The 24821-nt window shown below is 38.0% G+C and overlaps 1 protein-coding gene across 46 annotated transcripts in view; it reads left to right on the forward strand.

Annotated features, from left to right (window-relative positions):
- Positions 1-24821, forward strand: part of LRRC4C (leucine rich repeat containing 4C) — a 611011-nt gene that overhangs the window by 517362 nt on the left and 68828 nt on the right. The window lies entirely within an intron of this gene.

Below are 24821 nucleotides of genomic sequence, written 5' to 3' on the forward strand. Positions count from 1 at the left end.
GTAATATTTATAACTATTTCATCCTTCTTGATGTATGATTAGGCAACCAAGAACAAAAAAGCAGGGTTTTTCTCTACTGTAGGTTTGACTGAGCTTGAATCTTTTCTTGAACTCTGTTTGAAGGATATTCATGCTTTGAGTATGCTGTTAAGCAACACATGAACGCTGTTTTCTGGAATGTATTCCAGGATGCTAGGTATATATATTGTATTGAGTATCCAAAGATACTTTCAGGCCTTTGAAATGCTCTGTTGAACAATGTCTAACATAGACTGTATAGACTAGAATTGATTTCCAGACCAGATTCAAGTTACTGATCTAGAAGGACTTGTACTTTTTATATGGTCTAACTACAAAAGTATTAATCACAAATGAAGGAACTGGAACCCAGTACTACCTTGTCAAAGCTAGATTACCAACATGTGCACTCCTTTTCATTCTAGCCCTAGAAGTTTTACATAGCTAGCAAACATGGCTCTGATTCAGGTCCACAAAGTCTAGCAAATAGACTTCTTTTCTGGAAGAGCTGAATGAAGTTCAGCCCATCAAGCTGAACCAGGAATTGAACTGAGTTTCCCTTTTTTCCTACCAAATACTTTAACTGCTAGGTTATATGCAAAAGAAGAATGCTTGCACTCCTGGTCATTTAAACAACCAACTTTGTTCCCTAGGATGTGTGAGTACCCTAGATTTTTAGTAATCTTAAAAAAAAATCATAGATTATTACACATGCATTACAGTGGAACTAAAATGTAGACTAAATCTAGGTATAGAATAAAAACAGGAAGAAAAAAAATGAGGACATTCCTGAAAGTATCACAGTTCCTCATTTGCAATCAAATAGGGGGCATTAATGTATAGATAATTGAAGTACAGCTGTTGTTCACAGACAAAATAAATTAATACTTCAGATGGTAAAATTCTGCTTGCAAAAGTTTCTAAAAGGCTGAACCTGCTTGTGAAGTCTAAGTCTGCTATGAGACTTTATAAGGCCTACCAGATACTAACTTTACTTGATTCCAAATTTATAATCTGAAAATGCCTAGACTTTATGGCACTGCATTTTCTGGAGACAAAAATTTACAAGTCGAGTCCATATATGTTAATGAGGGGCTGGGCAGGTCATAAATATAGTATTTTCAAAAAGGTCAACTCTGCCTTTGGTTATGGTTGTGGCATTTTCTGTCAGTTTGTTTCATTATGCATGTGTGCATGCTTCTTTTGCATGAATCTGGTTTTGGCAGTTTTGGAAAAATGGGATGTTGAGCTAGAACTGAAAGCATTTTTCACATCATGGTAATCAGTATAACAGGAAGAAAGCAAACATCCCTGGTAGAGCTAAGATTCCCTTCTTACCCTTCTGAGGGAATAGAACTAATTTTAAATTGGAGGTTATTTCCATATCATATCCTTTTCAGAAGAAATAAAAGGATTTCGATGTCCTTTGCAGGTCTAAAGCCCTTTTCCAAAGGAGGTTCAGGCTTTTCAGTCCTGTTTCTGTCTATTAAAACTGAATCATCCATTCTGAGCCACCAACGTTGTACTATACGACCCGTGTGACCAATGATACGTAATCAGTCAATGTATATATTTTCATAATTTTTAATTCTATTTATTTTTTGAAAATTAATGAAATTATATTTTCAAAGGGAAATAGGTTGTTATTTAATGAACAATTTACAGACAGGAAAGCAACTGATGTTTTTAACTGCCTTGCTGTAGACTAGTAAACTATACTGTTGCAATAGCGCTCAAGGAAAATATTTTGATCTCTAATGGCTTTACAGTGATTGTTTTGTGGTTTGTTTTTGCTTTGTTTTGGTTTCAGTTTTCAATAGCAATTTCAGGATTGTTCCCTGTTTTTTTTTTTTTTCAGCTAAAAGTGTATTGCACCTCCTAGTAATGCAAGCTTCAGTGATTTCTGCTCAGTATGTTGCACGGAATATCAGTTATACATCAATCCTTGCTTGTCAGTCTCCACCTATTTTCATAAAAAATTACAAGTTTGTTTAGATGTAATACATGCAAATAGTGACACACTGTTTACATTCTTATCAGTGATTTTACTCACCCCTCGTGTTTTCTTACTTGCTCATTAGAAAAAGGCAACAAGCTCTGGTTTAACAAATGGTATATAAAAACCCCTTTGAAATTCAAGTCATATATAGCTTTATATGATCTATGAATTCAGCATTGTGCACATTTCATAAAGAGAGAGGGTTTTTTTGTATCACTTATGATGATGTGTTGATAACATGGTAAATTGCTATAGGTTGAAAATGAGATTTTAGTTCTATGAGACCCAATACAGATCTTATTCCAAACCAATATCTGAGGATTTTGCTGTCTGAGACTGATATTGCTGAGTACAGCTTAACACTTCATTAATACTTAAAATGTGTATTATGCCACAAATTTACACAGTCAGAAAACTATATGCTTCATGTATGACTGCTGGACAATATGTGCGATGTCTTAAAAGTGAACTATTTTGTGTGCTGTTCTGTGTCAATTATTCAATCAATTTAGCAAGACTTAATATCATCATAATGACTGCATAAGTGTGTGTTTTGTAATGAGATGTACAGTTGTGGTATGAGCATTGCTACCTCTGTTGGGTGGAACTGGAATTACTTAAGGTGTTCCACACAGTAGTTTCACCAGACAAGTGAAGCCATATTGACTTCCGGAGTACAACTGAGTTCTAGTTTGCCTCTTCTGTTAATTTCATAATAAGAATTTGTCCAGAAAAATGATTATATAATCATTGGATGGCGTAATATTAATTTAGTTAAAAATTAAGATAGCAACTGAAGTTCTATTATTCTTGATAAAGAGGGCTGCACTATTTATTTTGAGGTGACAAAAGCATAAATATTTAGTTCATTCTCTGCATTACCTGTTGAATGCAGTTTGTCACAATGACCTTGCTATGACCTTGCTTTAACACTGTACATTCTTGTGAATTTCTGAGTAGACTTCCCTTTCCTAGAATTATTCTCCCAGGCATAACAATTATGTGTAGCTAAGCATGTATAGTACAAGAAAAATCATTATGTTCATTAGTATAAGACAAATTGTATTCTCCATATACTTCTGAAGAGAATCTGCTAGCTTTATAGATGTTAGCTATAGATGTTAGATATCTGTTAGCTTTATAGCTTTATCTGTTAGATTTATAGATGAACAAACCAGGTCAAATCTTTCATAGTAAAAATAAATTAAACAGCTGTTTGTCAGATGAGTATCTGGAGACTACTATTAGTAGTCAATAGAACTGATCATAAAATGCCGGAAACATTGGCAGGTGGAAATATTTTTAATGACATTTTATGTTTATAAACATGAGCACAGAAACTCACATTAAAAAGACACTAGACCAGTTTTTCACACTGTACTCTTGCTTTGAAATGAATCACTCACAGTTTTGTATTAGTTAGGTTTAATAAAACAAATAGTCTACAGGATTGTTTCAACGTGGATTATCTCATTTATTGATTAGATGTACAAAAAAATTTCCAGTCAATAAATAAGCATGAGTGAATTTCTTTGTTGTAGCAGATCGCCTAGAAAAGCTGAGAATATTATTTTAGAAATTGGTATATATTGCTTAACACAACTTGTTTTGGAGAGATAGACATGCAGAATTACCTAATCTCCATCTGCTTAAATCAAATGCAGAAGTATAAAAATATTAACATACCAGACATGCAACTATTATTTGGTGGTTTGTTTGTTTGTTTGTTTGTTTGTTTGTTTTTCCATCTGGCATTCTTGAAAGAAGAAAAATGACAACTGCAGTATATACAAAAATTATAGGTCCCGTGCAGGAGAATAATCCTTAGGATTTCATTAAGCTAAAATATCAGGAAAAAATTTAGTTACTACCTCGCAACAAAAAATCAAGGTTTATGGAGGTTTGGCCAGTTCCTTAGTACAAAAAAGTTCTATTCTGATAAGCATACAAAATAAAATAGAACTCTGAAATAGCAGAACATGTCAACAATTGAAGGGAATGATAACCAGCAAGAATGCCTTTCCAAATCACCAAGAAAACATCAATATCTAGTTTTACTGTGCAGTAAGTCAGCAGTTATTCAGAGGTGGGATTTAACTTCTTCACATTTACTGGTAGTACAGTATTTGTATAAAGACATTTCTCCTTGTTTAAGAAACTGTCTGGAGTAGCATTTTCTCTTTGTACCCTCTTGGACTGTTGAAAGATTTTAGACCAAATTTTAATCAGTTACTAGCATACTAGCATAAGTCTGAAGTAGAATCAGCGCTCTTGAAATAAGGAACTAAGCACAAGATTAATAATATTGATTGTTTTCAGCAGATTTCTTGCAATTCTCCTTGCTGAGTTACTCAGGCAAATATTATACTTTTTTCTCAACAATAATACATCTTTCATATTTTTCCTACTAACACTTCATTTTCTTCATTATGTCCTTTGTCCAAATCTTCAACATTTCATTTTGTTGTAGTCTGTATCCAGAAAACTAAGCCATTTTGAATCTCTTTTCTTTCAGGGAACAGAGGGAGACAAGAAGTGTCTTTTTGGTATACTTTTTTTTTTTTTTTTTGTAAGCATAAGTGCATGGCACGTGAGATTTTCCAGTGTAAATATAGTAGATTTTGTACCAAATTATAGTCTTTGAAATTTAGGATGAGTCTGCTTACAACTTATTTTTTCATATGTCTTGAGAGACATAATTTCTCTGTTTTTTGCTTGTTTCCAAAGGATTTCCTTTGGTAGCTGTTTTGGTACAATTCCCATTTTAATCATTCTGTCGGAAAGCTTAATATAATAATTTTTTTTATAAATATGAAACAAAAAAATCTCTTCTGTTGTTTATTTACATGTTCTTGAATTATTAAAAACAGACTTCTCACTAAGGTGAGAAAGCAGACATGTAGGTCTATGCTTCTGGTACTCTTCATTAGGTTTATTTTCAGAAACTTTACCTTAACATTGAACAGCCTGTGAAATCATGATCATACTTTACAAGGGAGAGAAACACACTCAGTTTTTGCTTTAATAATGATACGCTGAAAAATGAACATACATATGGGGAAACTGCTTCTCAATAAATAACTACTTAATTTTGGATTATATTTGGAATTTACTTGTATTGTGATAACTCTCAGGAGTACAAATTAAGATATTTGCTGGGAACTGCAAACTTACATAATTGTGTAGAATGACTAGAGGTAAAGCAACTTAGGAAATTCTTTATAGTAAGTCCCTAAATAGAAAAAGAAATCCCAGATCTCTGTTTACACCCAGTAGCTTTCTTCCTCCTGTTCAATTAATCATTTTGCACATTTCAGTTTCCATGGATGTCTTCACTGTTTGTAATTACCTCTGAAAAATGAAGATCTTTAAACCAGCAGGTTATTTTTAAATAATTTTCTATCATTGATGTCTTTGCTTATATTTTATTTGACACTGATATGCCATCCAATATATTTTTGTTTCTTGTTACTCTATTAAGGAGGGGTTTTTGTTTCTTTGTTTGTTTCTTTTTAATTATACTTATTTCGTACTGTTAAATATGAGTTAAATTAATATTGATGTCTAAGTATATGTAAATACCAAGATTTACAAATGCTTCCAGAATCCTACAAATGTTAACGCGTTATATGCATCATTATCTTTATGTATATAGCTCAGTTGGTAAGAAATAGAAAGTGGAAGTTAGGACATCTGTTTTCAGGTTCATATTCTGTCACAGATTCCCTGTATGTTCCTTAATACAAAAACAAAGCTACAGATCAGAAATAAATGTAATGGAATGATCAAGGCACATTGCTGTGTCTCAATGCACTATGATTTGTTATGTTTCAGTCTTCAGTTTGATCCAGAAGTAAATGCAAACTTTTTCAAACTAGTTCAGGGGTCAAAAGTAGTGAGACACAAAAACAACATCCCTATCATTTGGCCACAAGCTGTGAACATTTGGCATGTCTTTACCGCATCATTTGGAAGAGCCTATTAGGCTCTCCAGGACACATATTTGACCATCTCTCTATTTTTTTTCTTTCTGATTGGAGGAGAGGGCTGTGTTGATCAAGGCATAAATTATTTGCAAAGTGCTGTTCAAATAGTATTGTCAAGAAAATAGGTATTTTTTCATGTAGTGTAGCGATATTTTCTGTGGCATCCTCAATTTTGGACTATTAATAAAGGAAAAATTACCTCTGAGGAAATAGGCCCTTCCATGAAAAGCTGATGGCTGATTCAGGGAGACACAGTCCAGATCCAGTTTCAAACAACTTATAATAAGTAGTCCCATCCATAACTTCCAAACTGTTCCACGATGAGTCATAGGCACAGCAGGACATTGGTTTTAAGCTCCATTACCCTCCAGTTCCTGTATGGGAACTGCTGATAACCCCGTATAGCAGCACTAACTCTGTCTTCATGTTAAGTAAAAGCTGCAGACTGCATAAAAACAGGATGTTTACATAAATACTTAGTATTTCTGGGTGAAAAAGCTTATCAAATAATCAAATCAACAGGGAGGGCAAGAAATATCAGTGCCTGTTATATCAGGAGCTTCCTACAAAGACCCAGCTTTTGTCTCACAGAAAGTGGGATTTGCTTAGTTCCCAAAAGATTTCAAGGTGGTAGGTAACTCTTTCAAAACCCACTGAGACACTGAGGTGACATGTTTGGAGTTGAGTGTTAGAAAGAAGAAACAAACAGTTCCTTGTTTCTGTATCCTCCTTATAAAGATTCTCATAAATAAATAAACGAAAACTCTCCAGAATTAGTAAAGACTAAGAAAGCTCCGTGGAGGTTGCTAGGCAGCCAAAGCCAGAGGAATAGAAAGCAGGTAGGTCTTTGAAAAGCAGAATCAGAGGCTTGTGGGCTGTCTGGAGTCAGCATTTACTCAGTCATCTTTTTTCATAAACAAGAGACAGCAGAATTTATTTTTCTTCAGTAAATGAGCCATGTTTTTAAAATATTTGAAATAAATGCCTGTTTTATATCTCATTCCTATCAGCATTTTCAAGCTGCACAATTATATGCATTATTATTAATTCTAAAGTTTATTTATTCATTGACTGAAAGAGAAATCAGGTGTAATATATCCAGTCTATAATTTAAAAATTATTTAGCAGAGTATTTAATTTTTAAACTTTTCTCCAATTTTCATTTTCACCATAATGTACATGTAGGACTCTAACTTCCAATGCTGGAAGATATACCTTGCCCTCAAGAGGTCTGTATTTCACTGCTGCTAATGACATGGAAAGACCTAATTTCTACCAACATACGCTCTATGAAGTATGATAAAACTACTAATTACAGAAATATAGCAGTAACATACACACCCTCCCTATTACTGCTAAGCATGCACAAACATAGACATTTCCAATAGGCAAGCATTTCATATGCAAGATTAGGTGATAATATTATTGATTAACTGCTGCCTTTGAAATCACTGCTTATCTTTATGTATTTAAGTCCTCTTGTAATTAACTATGCCTTCAGCCACTATATTATGCAAACAAGTACATTGAGGGGATGCTATAATCTTACAACTCCCCTCCCTTCTCAGATAGTGGGATGACAGCTCTGTATCATGTTTTAGTCTGCTTCAGTTGTTCTTTCCTAGTGTCTTCAAATTATGTCACTACAAGATTTAATTGCTGCATCACAGTTTTTCAATATTTGTTTCTTTCACAGGGTGAATGCTGTGGGGGGGGGGGTCCAGGCAGCTCTGTGGAGCAGTCTCCAATGGGTTAATAGGATGAGGAGGTCCAGGGGTAGTTTGGGAAATGAGGAGAAGCATCACCTCCCAAGACCTACCAAAAAGGTAATTCATGCTAGGATATTGCTATGCAATCAGCTTTTTGGGTTCCAGGGATATCATAGCTCCAGTGTATGGCAGAAAACTGATAGGGAATGGGAACACGTATCTTTGATGCTGAGTGTTCATACAGAGTCTCCAGAAAATCTTTCAAGAACTTCTTAGACGGCACTGAGTTTCAACCCCGTTCCTGGTGGGAAAGAGAATTTGGAGGCTATAACTTACAGGGATTTTCTTGTCTTCTTGTGGACCAGTTACAGAATACAAACCATAAGTTTACAGTAACTTTCCAAGAAAGTCCTTGTGGGACTTAAAACTCATGAAAATATCAGCTTGTCAGCCATATAACAATTTAGCATAGTGTTGTTTCACAGGGAGAGTTAATGGCTTTATTTTTAACTATACATAATCTTGTTTGGTTGGCTTATTTCAGTCTCACTTTCCAGGCTTAACTATTGTATTCGTGGAGACTCTCTCCCCTGAAGTCTTAACTATGGACATTTTTGTTGCTAGTATTTCAGAAGTCCAAAAGAATATGCAAGCTAAAGAGCTGTCATCCCGCAGCATAACTGTAATGATTCTTCCTTCATGTTAAGAGGTAGAGTTGAGCTATGAAGTGCCAAAACATGAAGTTTCTCTGCTGTCCCAAAAACTTAGCTATGTGGTGTATTTCTGAGCCCAGATAGCTTTCAGTCTGTCTATGCTATGCATACATTTATGAACAAACAGATTTTGCCCACTCATCCTAAACAAATCATTTTTCATGGTACTTTATGAAATATCTGACAAGCTGACTTGCCACTTTCATTTATTAATGTGCCTTAATATATGTAGAGTGTAAGAATATTGACAATGGAAAACAACACTGGTGGAAAATAAAATGGGATTTTTGATGCAAAAGTTTTCATAAGTATCTGTTCCCACATCTCATAAGACATCAGAAAAGCACAAAACATAATTTAATTAAGAAAGCTTTTTTTCTTTTCTCAGGAGTATAGATGTTTCGTCTGATTGAGTACGATGTTAACCTTTCAAATGTCTCTAGGAAATACCTTTCTTTTTGATGCTGGTGGGCTCCCTCCAACTCCCTGGCATTCATTGATTAAAACCATTCAGAGATTCTACTGCTGTAATTCATAAATTGCTTCCAGACTTCACCAGGCTTGGCAGCTGCCAGAAAACAGGCCAGTCTGTGGTCATACAACATTACTGAGAGGTCTTTCTTTGTATAACCCATAGCTGTGGTAGAGAGTCTAAAGCCTTCTCCTCTGGAAAGAGTAGAAACTACTTTATTATGTGGGAGAAGCTATAAATGCAATTGTGACAGAGAAAGGTTTGATATTGGAAAGTGAGAGTAAGCATAGCTATTGCCTCCTGGATTTATACAAATGCCGATTGTTTTCAGTTTGGAATTCACTTTTCAGGACTCTCCACACAAAGTTGTTGCTAATCAATTTGGCCTAGGTTCTCCAGACTTAATTTGGTTTTCTTTTATGTAAAAGAAATTAGTTAACATGTTTTTTTGATAATAAGGGTGCAGTAGTCTTTACAAAAACATTTCATCAATTGGTTTTAGGTAACTTAGTGTAAACAAAAGACAAGAATAGCTTGCTTATGGTTGGAAGACATCTGAGAGCCAGATAATCTTGCCTCAGTCCCGAGCTGTGTTTCAGTTGTCTTCTTGGGTACATTTTTCTACCCATAAAATACGTAGGCTCTCATGGAAATTCCATAGTGTTCCTTTCTGATGCTTTTGTGATAATCCTTTCTCAAACAGGGAAAAGTATCTTTGCACAAGAGTTAGAAGGGCTCATTGAAAGAGCTTTAAATGAGATTTGAAGGGGGAAAGGGATAAAATTAGGCTTGCTCAAAATAAGTGTGGGGGTACCACACCAACATTCAAGGGATGATGTGCTAGTGAGGTCCTGCAGCTCATTCCATGAAGTACTGAGTACACTGGAACACATTTGAAAAATCTTTATTCTAACGGGTGCAGCACAAGGAATAAACGAGATAGAAGCTTTGGCCCAGTCCCAGAGCTACAACATCATTGGTATAAACAAATCCTGGTGGGATGAATGTGCTGCTTTGACTGAAAACAACTTCTCTTTTAATGCATTTTGTTTCCTGGTATATGTGCTGAATTTTCTTCATGCAGTTAAAAACCTTTCTTTTTCATAGTTAGCATGTTCATTATTTGGACTTAGTTTGAGAACAAGAGATAACAACCCTGAACAGAGTTAATGTTTTTAATTGCTCTTGTCTAAGAGCCAAGGACATGCTGAGTGCTCTGCCCACAGGTGTGAGGCATTGAGGAAGGGGGGCATAGATTGGGCAGACCTTGACTGACATCCAGACTGATCAATAAGAGTATCTCGTCCCATTAGCATCATGCTTCATATTTAAGGAGAGTTGGGAACTTTCGGTCTCTCACTCTCTCGTGTTCTTTTTTCTCCACTCTTTTTATGGGAGCTGTGGAAGTTCTGTTCAGGACTTTTAGTTTGACTTTTTGCCATCCTGCCATTTGCAGAAGCCTCTCGGCCTTCCTGCCTTTTTCTTTTTCTCTCTCGGGGATCAGCTGTTCGGGACCAGGTGTTGCTTCCTGTGACTGGCTGCTTGGTGCAGACGGAGTTCATGAGGAATTGCATTGAGTATCATTTATTTTATATTCTATTTTTATTTTATATATATATAAACTAGTAGCATATTAGTATTTTGTTATTTTATTAAATTGTGTTTGTCTCCACCCAAGTTTCTCCCTTGCCTTTGGATTCTCTCCTCTATTTGGGGAGGGCAGTGAGAGAGTGGCTATCATGGTTATATTGCTAGCCTGGGCTGAACCATGACAGATGTGTGACTGGTGCACCACAATGGAAAGTTATAGGCTCTTCAGGAGGGATAGCCAGGGCAGACAAGAGGGGGAGGTGGTGCTGTATGTGAGGGAGGGGTTGGATTTTATGGATCTTCCAGTTGACAGTGACATGGTTGAAAGCCTCTGGGTAAGGATGAAGGGGAAAGCAAATAAAGTGGATGTTGTTGTGGGAGTCTACTATTGACCACACAGCCAGGACAATGATATTGATGCTTTATTAAGAATCCCATGGGATTAAGAAATGGGATATCCCATGGGATAGGCTCTAGAAGGTAGGGGGGTCCAAAACAGCTGGCTAATATTCAAGCATGACTTCCTCCAAGTCCAAGACCTCTCTATGAGTAAAGGGAGTAAGAGGCCAACACGGATGAGAAACAAGCTCCTGTCAAAACTCAGGTGGAAGAAGGGTGTTTATGTAACATGGAAAAATGGACAGACCACCTGGGAGGAACACAAGGAAGCTGTTAGAGTATGCAGGGGTGCAGTGAGGAAGGCCAGGCTCCACTTGGAAGCAAATCTGGCCAGGCATGTAAAAGAGAACAAGAGGGCTTCTTCAAGTACATCAGCAGCAAAAGGAAGGTTAGGGAAAATGTAGGCCTGCTGCTGAATGAGGAGAGTGCCCTGGTGACAGATGATACACAGAAGGTGGAGTTACTGAATGCCTTCTTCACTCTGTCTTTACTGCTAAAACTGTCCCTCAGGTATTCCAGGCCCTACAGACTTGAACAAAAGGAAGACTTTCCCTTGGTTGAGGAAGAACAGGTTAGAGATCATCTACACAAACTGGACATCCACAAATCCATGGGCCCCAATGGGATGCATCCATGAGTGCTGAGAGAGCTGGCAGATGTTATTGCTAAGCTGCTCTCCGTCATATTTGAGAGGTCTTGGAGAACAGTAGATGTGTCTGAGGATTGGAGGAAAGCTAGCATCATTCCAGTCTTCAAAAAGAGCAAGAAGGAGGACAAAGGAAACTACAGGCTAGTCAGCCTTGCCTCTGTCCCTGCAAAGGTGATGGAAGAGCTCATTTTGGATGTCATCTCCAAGCATGTGGAGGAAAAGAAGGTTATCAGGAGTAGTCAGCATGGGTACACCAAAGGGAAATCGTGTTTGACCAACCTGATAGCCTTCTGTGATAGTGTGACTGGCTGGGTAGATGAGGGAAGAGCAGTGGACATTGTCTACCTTGACTTCAGCAAGGCTTTTGATACCATCTCTCACAACCTCCTCATAGGCAAGCTCAAGAAGTGCGGCTGGATGAATGCATGGTGAGATGGATCATGAACTGACTAGATGGCAGAGCTCAGAGGGTAGTGATAAATGGTACAAAGTCTGGTTGGCGGCCTGTAGTTAGTGGGGTTCTCCAGGGGTCAGTGTTAGGTCCAGTCCTGTTCAACCTGTTCATCAGTGACCTGGGTGAAGAGGCTGAGTGCATCCTCAGCAAGTTTACTGATGATACCAAACTGGACAGAAGGGCTGACACACCAGAATGCTGTGCTGCCATTCAGCAAGACCTGGACATGCTGGAAGACTGGGCAGAGAAGAACCTAATGAAGTTTAACAAGGGCAACTGTAAGGTCCTGCATCTGGGGAGGAATAACCACAGGCACCAGTACAGGTTAAGGGTGGACCTGCTGGAAATCAGCACTGCAGAGAAGGACTTGGAAGTTCTGGTTGACAACAGATTGACCATATGTCAGCAATGTGCCCTTGTGGCCAAGAAGGCCCACAGTATCCAGGGGTGCATTATGAAGAGTATGACCAGCAGGACAAGGGAGGTTCTCCTCCCCCTCTACTGTGCTGTGGTGAGGCAGCATCTGGAGTACTGTATCCAGTTCTGGGTTCCTCATTTTAAGAAGGACAAGGAATTACTGGAGGGAGTCCAATGGCAAGCTACAAAGATTATTAGGGGCCTAAAGCCCTCTCTTATGAAGAGAGACTGAGAGAGCTGGGTCTATTCAGCCTGGAGAAGATAAGGCTGAGAGGGGATGTCATCAATGTTTATAAATGTCTCAAAGGTGGATGTCCAGAGGATGGGACCAGACTTCTTCCAGTGGTTCCTAGCGATAGGATGAGGGGCAACGTGCACAGGCTGAAGTTGGAAGGTTCCATCTGAATATGGGAGAAACTTATTTACTTTGAGGGTGCCAGAGCACTGCAAGAGGCTTCCCAGAGAGGCTGTGAAGTCTCCTTCTCTGGAGACATTCAAGACCTGCCTGGACACATTCCTGTGTGATGGGCTCTAGGTGTACCTGCTTTAGCATGTGAGTTTGACTAGATAATCTCCAGAGGTCCCTTTCAACCCTAACCATTCTGTGTTTATTCTATAGAGAATTAAAGGATATCTCTAGATGAACTGCCCTTGTCCTTACGGGTGATTTTAACTTCCCAGACATCAGCTGGGAATACCATGCAGTGGATACAAACAGGTCTAGGAAATTTCTGAAGCAAATCAAAGATGATAACTTCTTGCAGGTACTAAGGAAGCCAACTAGGAAAAAAGACCTCATAGAATTGTTGTTTTTAAATAGAGGCGACTCACGGGTGGGTGGTGATTGGTGACTGACTTGGTCACAGTGACCATGAAGTAGTTGAGTTTCAAATAATTGGCAATAGAAGAAAAATTGCCAACAAAACTTTGACCCTGGCTGTGGGTGGAGCAGGCTTCAGGCTACTAAAGAAAACAGTTAGTAAGATCTATTGACAGTCTGTTTTCTAAGGTACTAGGGCTCACAAATTCCGGTCAGTTTTTAAGAGCCATCTCTTATGAACACAGGAGCAGGCAATTCCAAAGTGTGGGAAATCAAGCAAACAGGGCAGAAGGCCAGCTTGGCTGTGTAGGGATCTTCTTCTAGAACTTGGGTAGAAAAGAAAAGTGTATGGAAAAGTGCAAGGAAAAAAAAAGGACAAGTGACATGGGAGGATGACAGCTCTTTGCTGCTGTAGGGAGAAAATTTGTGCAGTCAAAACTTGATTGCAGTTTGAGCTGGCCAGCACTGTGAAGGACAACAAAAATATATTAACAGCAAATGGAGAATCATAGATAACATTGGTCTGTTACTTGATAAGGTCGGTCACCTCACAAATAGGGACACAGACAAAGCAGAGACATTTAATGCCTTCATCACATCTGTTTTTAACACTGATGATGGGTCCTGGGACCCCTGGAGCCCCGTGTTTGAAGGCTGTGACTGGGAGGATGATAAATTCTCAGCCAACCCTGAACTTGCTGCTCTAGCTGCATGTGCATGTATCTATAAGGCCCAATGGGATTAATCCCACGGTACTTGAAGATCTGGCTGGTGTTATCATGAGATGTCTCTCTATTATTTTTTCAACAGTCTTTGGAGTCTGGAGAGTTCCCAGTTGAATGGAAGCTGGCAAATTTTGTCCCAGTTTTCAAGATAGGTAGGAAGAAATACCCTGATAATAACAGGCCTGTTAGTCTCACTTCAGTGCCTGGTAAAATTATGGAGGAGATTATTCTGGGAGTTACTGAAAAACACTTGAGAGACAATGCAGTCATTGGTCATAGCCAACACAGGTTCAAGAGGGAAAGTTCTGTCTAACTAACTTAATTTCCTCTTATGGCAAAGTCACATGTCAGGTTGACGAAGGGAAGCCAGTAGATATAGTGGCTTTGGATTATAGCATAGCTTTTGGTGCTGTCTCACACAGTATCTCTCTACACAAAATGTCTAGCACACAGCTAGACAAGCCCATAATATGCTGGTGGAACAACTGTCTGGTGGGTTGGGCTCATAAAGTTACAATAAATGTGGTCCATGTTTTTTTATAAACGATCTGGATACAAGAATCAAATGTAAATTGAGTTTGCCAAGATTACTAAACTAGGAGGAGCTGTGGACTCCCTCAAAAGAAAGGAGCACTTACAGCAAGAACTGGATAGACTAGAGAACTAGGCAGCCATGAACCATATGAAATTTTACAAGAGCAAGTGCCACTTTCTCCACCTGGGGTGGGGTAATCCTGGTTATATGGACAAATTGTGGGATGAGATGCTGGAGAGCAGCTCTGCAGAAAGACATCTGGGGGTTGAGTCAATGGCAAATTGAATATGAGTCACCAGTGTGCTCTGGCAGCCAAAAAGGTCAACTATGTCCTGAGGTGCATCAAGCACAGGATAGCTAGCCAACTGAGGGAGGTGATTGTCCCAGTCTACACTGCACTGGTGTGCCCCCATCTTAAGTACTGTGTGCAGTTTTGGGTAACTCAGTATCACAGAATCACAGAATGTTAGGGGTTGGAAGGGACCTCAAAAGATCATCTAGACCAATCCCCCTGCTGGAGCAGGAACACCAAGATGAAGTTACACAGGAAGGCATCCTGGCAGGTTTTGAATGTCTCAGGAGTAGGAGACTCCACAACCTCTCTGGGCAGCCTGTTCCAGTGTTCTGTCACCCTTACTGAGAAGAAGTTTCTTCTCAAATTTAAATGGAACCTCTTGTGTTCCAGTTTGAACCCATTACCCCTTGTCCTATCATTGGTTGTCACTGAGAAGAGCCTGGCTCCATCCTCCTGACACTCACTGTTTATATATCTGTAAACATTAATGAGGTCACCACTCAGTCTCCTCTTCTCTAAACTAAAGAGACCCAGCTCCCTCAGCCTTTCCTCATATGGGAAATGCTCCACTCCATTAATAATCTTTGTTTCTCTGTGGTGGACTCTCTCCAGCAGTTCCCTGTCCTTCTTGAACTGAGGGGCATCAAAGTATTAGAGTATGTCCAGAGGGCAACCAAGATGGTGTAAAGTTTGAAGGACAAGATTTATGAGGAGTGGCTGAGGTCACTTGGTTTGTTCAGCTTGGAGAAGGCTGAGAGGTGACCTCATTGCAGTCTACAACTTCCTCAAGAGGGGCAGTGTAGAGGGAGACCTCTCTTTGGTGACCAGCAACAGGATATGAGGAAATGTAATGAATCTGCATCAGGGACAGTTCACTGGACATTAGGGAAACTTTCTTTGCCGAGAGGGTGGTTGGTCACTGGATCAGACTTGCCAGGTCATGGCACTAGATCTGTCAGAATTCAAGAAGCATCTGGACAACGCTCTTAGTCATATGATTTACTTTTAGGTAGTCTGGTGAAGAGCAGGGATTTGGATGCAGTGATTGACATGGGTCCCTTCCAGCTTGATATACTCTATGCTTCTATGATTCTATAAATCTAAAGTCAATGCCATAGATAATGGTTTGGATTCCAGGCTTTACACTGGGAAAATAAGTTACTCTTCAGGGCAAATATGGAAAGAAACTGAAATTAGATGAGATTACATTGTGATATCTTCATCTGCACATACTAAATAAAGTTTGAACTTTTCCATCCCTACAGTTAATGAAAAAACAGAAGCTTAATGGATTGATGTTTCAGTCTCTGATTCACTGCTTAAATTGTGTTTCATGTGAACTATTGTTGAAAATGCTGTTTTGATGGAAGGAGGAGGAAGATAAGAATGCTGTTTTAATATAAATAGAAATTTGGAGGGTAAAAGGTAATTTATATTTTCAGTAAGAGGCTTTCATCTTCATTGGAGTCTGATGAGATTGATCTGATATCAGTACTAAGTATGTATTCTTGAATTCTGGTGCAAACAACAAATGTTTCACATTGTTGGAGCAAATGGAGCTCTTTCTGTGCATTTCTTTGGCTGGTTAGTTTATACATGGCCGCATTTTGCTGTTCTGAGTGATACTTTTTTTTTCTTTTTTTTTTTTTTTTTGTCTAAGATGAATTGTTCTGAATTTTATATTTGTGGCAATCACTGCACCCCTTCAAAGGTACTTACAGTAAAGTCATAGTAGTCAATGCTGGGTTTGGTTTTGTTTTTTCTTTTCTAACAGCTAAGAAACCAGTTGTGTTCCATGATTTATGGAAAAGTTCATAACTTTCAAATGAAGTGAAGGATATACAGCTTCAGAATGAACTATGTTCTTAAACATAGTGAAAATCTCCATTTGAGAATAAGGCATGTCCCAGAGTATGTAACAGAACAGAAAAAATGAGATACTTAAACCAGAAGTTTTTTTCTCCTAATAACTATTCACATAGCTATGTTTAGAACAATGCTTGTGTTTTGAGTGGCTATAGATACTGATCTGTGTGTACACAACTAGCTCGACACAGCTGGTGATTGGTAAGTCTACAGTCACAATGGACATGCATGCAAGACTGTGTAGGCAGTGCCCGCTGCTAGCAGGCAAAGCAAATGCTCAGATAAGTAACTTTTTGTATTCTTTGTATCTATACATGGAATCTGGGAGGCTTTTCTTCAGTTGTCTTCTTTTTTTTTTTTTTTTTTTTTTTTCCCCCAGCAAGAGACCTCTAGGGACCCTTAGACCGTAACACTTAAGAGACAAACGGAAACAGTATAACTTAGCAGTAATTCCTTCAATATTTCACAAAGACTACAGACTGTGACAAGAATAGATCCCTGCATCTCTGAAATTATCTGGGAAATCAAATATGAAAGAGATGAGTTACTGGGTAGCCTTCTCTTGAATTACTCGATGCCATGTACATTGCTCTCTCCACATCTTCTCAAAAAAAAAAAAAAAACAAACCAAAACAAAAACAAAAACAAAACCCACACAAACAAACAAACAAAAAAACCACAAACCCACCACACACATCTTTTTCTTTCTTTTCTTTTTTCTTTTTTTTTTTTTTCTTACAATGCTCTGTTTGCTTGTACTTTGTAAAACCTTAAACTGAAGTTTTGCTATATATAGCTTTCTTTTTATTTTTAAGCCTGTTTTGTGTTTGGTAGTAAGATGCATCACAGTGAAACTGCAGGGCTTTCTACATTGCTAGAGGTAAAATGTCAGAAGAATATGTATGTAGGTAGAGCAAAAGGAACTGCACCTTGAGACGCATGCTGAGAGTGCTTCGTACTGCTATGTTTGTTAAGCATCAGTATGGAGACTGCAGCTGCCAAATAGCAGCATTTGGGAAGGAATTCCCTCCGGTAGAACTGTCCTTTATTCTTTCTACTTAGAAGCAGATGGCAAAGAGGCAGCCCACATCACCAGGCAGACCTGGATATGCTGTGCCTCTTTTGTCTGAAGATTACTTTAATCCAGTAAGTCACTGCTCATTTCAGCAATATAGATATTTGAACTGACTTAAAGTAAAATAAAAATTAGTTTGGAGGTAATCCCTGAGTTGTTTTCGAGAAAACTAGTGAGCAGTACAAACAAAGCTGATTTTATACAACATAAAACATAGTAGCTAACATAGGTGAACTAAAGCTAAACTGCTAATATATTTCTAGCATACTAAAGAATTATTTTATGTTCAGCAGATAGACTATTATACATTGTCATAATATTCTTTTCAATAATATTCTAGCATTGTTATATTATTGATTTATTATCTTGATTTATAGCTATGATTGATTGATTGATTGATTTTTACTGGGCCAATTCCAAGAGCATATGACCACTTCACAGCCATTAACTCCTTTAGATGCATAATTTAACTGGAGATGCCTCTCTGAAAACAGTGAGCCTCTGATCACTACATACAGTACATCATAACAAAAATGTCAGCACACTGGCTAATGTATTAAACAACCAACAAGCACAGAAGTGCTCAACTTCTCTGAATATTGCACTCAGATATGGGTTCCTTTAGAAAGGCTTCATGTCTAAAACAGTAGATGCTGAAAGTGAGTAGGTAATTTGTTTCTCTCACTTTAAAAAGAAGCTGAGGCACAGAGATGAAGTGCTAAGAAAGTTAAGAATTATAACCTCTTTCCTACTGTTTTTGATCTGGAAATCCGAGTCTTTTTCCCGACCAAATACACCATTTAGTCTGTTCAAATTCATTATCACATATCTTTATAGCACTTTGACGATCCAGGATACTACAGCTGAAAATCATCCTAACATGTCTAAACAGAGAAAAGCTGCTTTAGTTGTGGGAGTTAAATATAGAGAGGTAGTGATGGTCCTTTCTTCGCTCCTGTACACTTTCTTAAATACAAAGTAGCCCTTTTTATAGCAAGGGCTTAATAGTTAATAAATATTGTCCAGTTGCATAACTAACCCTGTTTAATTTTGCTGGGAATACTAAGGTTTTGGCACTGCAGTCTGTATGTTTTGGGCTGTAAACAACAGAACTCCCAATTTCTGGGTTCTTCTAAGTATATATTAAGCATTGCATCTAGTTGCTGAGTTCCACAATAATGGGTAATACTGGCAATTATCCATTAGTGACAGACTTGAGAGCCACCATAATCCATTCCTTTACTGCAGCTAAAAGTTGAATTATAAAATTACCAGCATGAAGTGTTCTTTCAGTAGAAATCTGATACTGAGTTGGTGGTTGTTTACAAATGGAGTTTCAAAAGAAAAAAATGTCATAGCCTAAACATAAAAAAAACAAAAAAAAAAAAATTAAAATGAGGTTTGCACACCAAGTTGGATTCATCTGTGCTAGCAATAACAAATTCAAGCCACATATAAAAGTTAGACATCCTGCATGGTTGCAGAGTAAAATCAAGGATTATTCACTTCCTTAAATTAAAATTCTAATTAATGTGATTAGAAGTAAAAGAAGTAGAAAGTGTATGCTGGGTTTAGGACACCATTGTTATACTTGCCATACTCTGCTATGTCAGAATTAGGTGTTCAGGCAGTACTAGCTAAAGAAGATCTTCTTGAATATTAATTCAAGATGAAATGATAGCTTACTCCTTTCCTTAGCTCCACGTTTGGGAAGTTTTTCTTCTTCACTATTCTGTTCTATAATATTCCCAGGCTTTTTTTTCTTCTAGTGGTTCTGTTTTAGACAGAATGCTACCAGAAATGTTTTTCTATTGGCCTTTCCAGTGGCCCAGTTAACAAGCCTATAAGATTCAAATAACAGCTGAAGATTGCTAAAAAAATCTGAATAAAACACGCATGCAGCCATTTATAATAGTGTTTTGTTTTGTTTTGTTTTGTTTTTTTCTATTTCTCTTTGATTAAAAACACAATATGAGTAATGTTTTAGAAGGTGAAAAGTGAAATCTGATTTTCAGGGGATGTAATCTGATGTGTGGGAAATGAAAACCTAACCTTATAATTAGGAGTGCTTTGCTTAAATTTAGTGGCATGCATTTTCAGTTCCTGTTTACTGAATATGGTATTCAAATTCCTTCCTTTATGGATGTGGTGAAAGAGGAATATTAAGTGTTACTTACTTGCCAAAGTTTCAGATTTTCTAGAGCCATGTGGGAACAAAGAAGTTCCTGTAGGAGAATCTAATGCGGAATTTGGTGAGAATTTCAGAATTACAACTGTAAGCTATGCTGTTTGCAGAATGTAAAAGCAGGATGTCTTTATTCCATCATGCTTAGAAATGAATTCCTGAAAAAAAAAAAAAAGACACAACTTTCTAGACTCTCACAAGTTTTCACATTATTCATCCCTTTATTTTCAACTTAGACACACAGAAAATGTTGACACAAGTAGCTACAATCCAGGAACATTTAAAATATAAATTAGCGAACACTGAGATTTATATATATATATGTATATATATATGTATATATAAACATCTTCATAACAAAGGATATAACCTCAATTTTTAGTCTCAGAAGCAGATTTCAGTGTTTTCCAGTCAAGTTTTACTCCTGATCTCTGGAGCCACCACAGAGCAAACAAGAAAAATTAGAAAAAAATAAACGTTTTCTGAAAACAAACCACTTTTTAAAATATAGCCTGACCTGAAACCTCTTAATTCTGATGGAAATGTGCTCTCTGACTTCTGAGAGGGATGTTGGAGGTTTGCCTTAGTAATAGGTTGCCTGTCCATGCAGCTACATGAAGATATATATACTTGAATTTTTGTTTCTTTTGTTTTCATGCTAGCTTGGACAGAAACTTCTGTAGGGTTGATTAAATTGTCTGTATGTATTTTGATGATTTGCACATTACTACAGATAAAAAATAAACTTCAGAAGTACTGGAAACAACTGAAATGAAGGAGAGGAATGATTGACTTAAAATGCAGAAGAGCTGTTTGTTTGCTGTAATAGTTAAGGTTTATTTGGTAAAAAAGTGTTAAATTATTTCACTTCAAAAGGAGGTTACAGAGCCATTGACATGTGGTGCTCAGAATCATGCCTACCACACAGTCATACCAAGAGTGCCACAGCTATCTCTAGTGTCCTGCAGATGAAAAGGACAAACTTAGTCTCATTATTATACATTATGTTCTTCACTTGAAGAGGTGGTTTATTCCCTAGTCATACCTATTAATTTAGTGCGTGTAAGAAATTATATTGAACAGGATATTTAGACAACTGTGTTGACTCTTATACTTTTCTATACATACCTATATTGATTATAATGAGTATTAAAATGAAACTAGATTCGTGAGAGCTATAAAACTTATATATGATAAATTCATTTGGAATGTCTTAGCTTTGTTATTTTATTCATATTTTAATCATATTTTAATGCCCCATAACAATTCTAATAAAAGTGTGCATGCACAGTCCATTAACACCTCTACTTTTCACTTTCTTAATTTTCTTAGACAAGCCTCGCTGAAATGGAAATCTATCATACTCCTTCATGTTCTTCTTTTCCCCTCTTCAAAATGGATGTAGTTCATATGTAAAGATTGCTATGGTAGAAATTTCTTTTTATTTCCAGTAAAATGTGGGAGGGATTGAATGGTTATACTGTATACATCTACACAAATATTATGATGCTATCTTCAAGTGCATAATCATGTTTTAGTCATTCCTTCCCTTATATTCACCATCCATTGAGACCTTGCCTCATTAATCGTACAGGGTGACTTCAAAAAAAGGAGCTGCAGACAAAGAAAGTCTGGAATGGTTTCTGATGCTTGTCTGTGCTACTGAAAGAATTGTCTTTTTTAGACTAACATGTTTTAGATGTAATATATATATGATTTTTTTTTCCCCCTGTTATTATTAGGAAGTTTAAACTCTCTCAGAGAGTACTCAGAACTCCCATAAAAACAGCTGGAGATCTGTACATAGAGGGAAAGCAGGCTATCAAGTTGAGCTTAGCAGCACATCTGAGAAAGGAGGGTGTTTCCCTAGAGGTTTTTTTTGTCTCACAGTAGGTAGTATAAAGAGGAGGTACGATAAGGACTAAATACTCCAGATGCCCTGACTTGTAGTCATTCACATATTTTACATTCGTTCAGTTTCTCTTCCAAAGAAACAGGTATGCATTTATAATATGACTTTTGATTTGTTTTGGTTTAACTTGGTGGTTTTTACATATAGTTAAAAGGAGGATTGATTAACTTTCTATTTTTTTCCTCCCTCAACTCTGAAGAGAGATTTTTTATATCCTTTGATGTAGTCTTACCTTCCTCCCTCTACATTTAATCAATGTGTATTCGCTTGGTCTTGTAGTTCTGTCCTTGCAAGCTTCAATAGCCTCATTATATTTGGTTCTGCTAAAGACCTCATGGAAAATACTGAAAAACATACTACTTGGAAATAATTCTGTCAATGTCTCATTGATTTCATTTGCATCAAATAATTATTTTTTTTTTTCTCTTGCTGCTGACTCACCCTGTCCTTCTCTACTTCATATACATAGAGTGGTTTCCTGACACCCTCTGTCATTCTGTCTTCCAGATTGGTGGTCTAGTTAGTAATTAGTCCTTGTCTTTGTGTCCCCTAATTCTATTTCCACTCTGTCCTGAGGCAGTGATTCATTAGGTTATTGTTCTGAAGTTTATTTTGTTTGGGTTGTTTGCCCCAAGAACTGTTTATGGGGTTGCATGATGAAACAGAGAGATTGCTCATCTATTTTTAAAATATTCTGCTTTTATGGGAAGGCTTGTTATTAACTTGAGAGTTATAACCTGGTTCCCCAGAGGTCTGTGCAGTGAGTGGAATGATACCAGAACAAACAAATGCATGTTCAGGGGATGGAAACATGTGACTGGGGACACAAGAGGCAGGAGATTCCCAAGAAAGACACAGTTGCCAGGAGAAATGGCTGAGGAACAATGGTCTGTTTTCCTTGTCATCTCTCCCCAGATCTTTTACTTCAATGATTATATTTAGCTCATTTTCTGCAAGTTAAAGGCCCTTTCAGCTCCTCTGTTTTTGAGTGATCTCTGCCGGTCAGTATTAACTAGTCCCTCCAGGACAAGAGAGTGAAAAACAATTGTGCTTATTGACTTCCTCATTTTGAAGGAGCTGAACTGTTTCCAGCAATTAATGATAATTTAAAGTTTTCTGGAAAGTGTAAAAACTGGAGTAAGTCATAATAGTCTCTCTTAATTCCCAACCCTGCGCGGACTGAGCTGTTGCTCACTGACAGCTCTCTTTTTTTAACCTTTTTATGACCTCCAAGAGATTTATGACCCACAGTTAGAGAAAACAGTACTAATCCAGTGCCCTTCCTGGTCTCAGATGCCACCTTTCTGTGAGAAGAAAAAAAAAAAAAAAAAAAAAAAAAAAAAGTCATGTACTCTTCCATTATTACTGTTCTCTCTCTTTTGGAACACCATCTTCCTGCGAGAAATAGAGCATGTAGTATTTTTATTACTAGGTGATTTATGGCAGGAATGTGAAGCCATGCATTAGCTTGTTAAGCAGTTGAAGTCAACTAGGCACAAGAATACAGTAGATGGAAACTCAGGCTGTAAGATCGGAATGGACAGAATCTCAGAGCCAAAGGCTGACAAGATGTGACATAAAAATGGCACCTCCTTACCTAGTATATTATTTGCTCTTAATTGGTCTTTGCAGTCTGTTTTACTGACAGGGAAATGTGTTTTATAAAATTATGCCAAACCAGTGTTGTATAGGAGGAGCCAGCTCCTGTTCTACTGTAAGCATTATGACTTGTCAGGGATTTTGTTTTTGGTGGGGATGATACAAGGTGCAGAAAGTAACTTGTTGGGCTGGCTTTCCAATGTAGACTTTGTGATCCTGTTACTTACAAAGCATGGGTATCCTTCCCCATCAGTGAACAAAAAAGACTGCAGTTTCTCCTCTTAATTTTTTTTTTCACCCTCAGAGGTGCCTGAGGACTGGAGGAAAGCAAATGTTACTCCAGTCTTCAAAAAGGGCAAGAAGGAGGACCTGGGTAACTATAGAAAGGTCAGACTCACCTCCATCCCTGGGAAACTGATGGAACAACTTATCCTTGGTGCCATCTCAAGGCATATCAGGGATAAGAGGGTCGTTAGGGGCAGTCAACATGGCTTCACCAAAGGGAAGTCGTGCTTGACCAACCTCATTGACTTTTATGAGGACATAACAAGATGGATGGATGATGGCAGTGCAGTGGACGTGGTCTACCTTGACTTGAGTAAGGCATTTGACACAGTCCCCCACAGCATCCTCAGAGCTAAATTGAGGGAGTGTGGTCTGGAGGTGGACTGCAAACTGGCTGAAGGAAAGAAGCCAGAGAGTCGTGGTCAATGGGGCGGAGTCTAGTGGAGGCCTGTATCTAGTGGAGTGCCTCAAGGGTCAGTACTGGGGCCTGTATTATTCAATATATTCATCAATGATTTGGGTGAGGGAATAGAGTGTACTATCAGCAAGTTTGCTGATGACACGAAGCTGGGAGGGGTGGCTGATACGCCCGAAGGCTGTGCTGCCATCCAGCGAGATCTGGACAGGCTGGAGAGTTAGGCAGGGCAAAATTTAATGAAATATAACAAGGGAAAGTGTAAAGTCTTATATCTGGGTAGGAACAACCCCAGGTTCCAGTATAAGTTGGGGAATGACCTATTAGAGAGCAGTGTAGGGGAAAGGGACCTGGAGGTCCTGGTGGACAGCAGGATGACCATGAGCCAGCACTGTGCCCTTGTGGCCAGGAAGGCCAATGGCATCCTGAGGTGTATTAGAAGGGGGGTGGTTAGTAGGTCGAGAGAGGTTCTACATCCCCTCTACTCTGCCATGTGTGACTGCATTTAGAATATTGTGTCCAGTTCTGAGCCCCTCAGTTCAAGAAGGACAGGGAACTGCTGGAGAGAGTCCAGCATAGGGCAACAAAGATGATTAAGGGAGAGGAGCATCTCCCTTATGAGGAAAGGCTGAGGGAGCTGGGTCTCTTTAGCTTGGAGAAGAGGAGACTGAGGGGTGACCTCATTAATGTTTATAAATATGTA

Source organism: Columba livia, chromosome 5 (assembly GCF_036013475.1).
Source record: "Columba livia isolate bColLiv1 breed racing homer chromosome 5, bColLiv1.pat.W.v2, whole genome shotgun sequence".
Taxonomy (NCBI): Eukaryota; Metazoa; Chordata; class Aves; order Columbiformes; family Columbidae; genus Columba; species Columba livia.